Genomic DNA, 1,389 nt, shown 5'->3' with positions numbered 1-1,389 from the left:
TCTGCCTCTCTGAGACCCTCCTTGACAGCCTCCTGGCCGGAAAGCTGTAGTGTTCCTTTACTTGTTCTGATGCAGCACTTCCCATTGCCTGCATATGGTGTCGGAGAGGAAAAATCTTTTATTCTACTCTTCTAACTTATAGGATGTGGCCCCATAACAAAAAAAATAGATTAACAAGACATACAGATTTATTTAATATAAGTTTTACATGATGCAAGAGCCTTTATAAGGAAATGAAGATGCAAAGAAGCAGTTAAACCTGTGTTTTTATGCTAGGTTGGGTGAAGAGTAGAGTCGTGGAAAAATGTGAAAGGACAAAAAAGAGACGAGGTAAGTGTAGTAAATGAGAGAAAACAATATTAAGATTCTTTTCAGCATACCTTTCTCTTTGGAGATAAGGATGCTCCTTTCCTTCAGGAATAGTTAAGCTCTTAACCTCTCACATAAGGGTCTATGACCTGCTTTAGGGCAAGATCAGAAAATCCTTCCTGCACATGCCATTTCTCAAATTCCTTCTACTTGAAATATTCCATATGCAAAGGTGTAATATTTTGGGGTATTGTGTCCTGCACTGCACCAATGGCCAACAGATAAGAGGGCAGAGAGAGATAAAGTACTTTTTACTTACTCATGTGATGATAGTTCCTCCACATTGCCTGTTGCAGGTCTGGAACTGAGCAATTTTCAAAACAAGTATAAGTTGTATTTGGCATCCTCCTATCATTTTACTAACATCTATTCCTCTAGTTTAAGTTATTTTCGATGATCTCTAAAGTTCCTTCTTTTTTATGTTGGAAAATAATAATTTTTATTTATTAAGGTATATTGCATTCATTCAGAAAGAATTGAGTTTTTTTATTTTCCTTTTTCTTTTTTTATTGATTTATTTTTTAATTTTTCACATACATTTGTTTCCATTTACCCGCCACCACTCTCCCCTGCCCCACCCACCCCACCTCCCTGCCTCAAACCTTTCCCACCTTGGCTTCATCCATGTGTCCTTCACACCTGTTCCTTGATCTGACCCTTCCCTTCCCCACTACCCACCTCCCTCCCTCCCATCCCTGTCGGTTTCTTCTTGGCCAGCAAAATTAAAGTTCCTTCTCACAGTGAGAGGCTCTCATTTTTATATTGAATTTATTGGGGTGACATTCATTAGTAAAACTATCCAGGTTTCAGAGGCACAGTTCTATAATACATCATCTGTATATCGTATTGTGTGTTCATCACCCAAAGTCAAACCCCCTTTACCCCCACCTTTACCCTCTTCTACCTCCCTTCATCCCCCTTTCCTTCTGGTAATCTCCATACTGTAGTCTGAATCTATGAGGTTTTTCTCTTTTTTTGCTCAACCCCTTCACTATTTTTCATCCAGCCTCCCAACACCCC

Source organism: Pteronotus mesoamericanus, unplaced genomic scaffold, assembly GCF_021234165.1.
Source record: "Pteronotus mesoamericanus isolate MK-2021 breed Mesoamerican mustached bat unplaced genomic scaffold, CSHL_Meso_final contig_55, whole genome shotgun sequence".
NCBI classification, from domain to species: domain Eukaryota; kingdom Metazoa; phylum Chordata; class Mammalia; order Chiroptera; family Mormoopidae; genus Pteronotus; species Pteronotus mesoamericanus.
The sequence above is the reverse complement of the archived record's forward strand: the minus strand, read 5'-3'. Positions refer to the sequence as shown.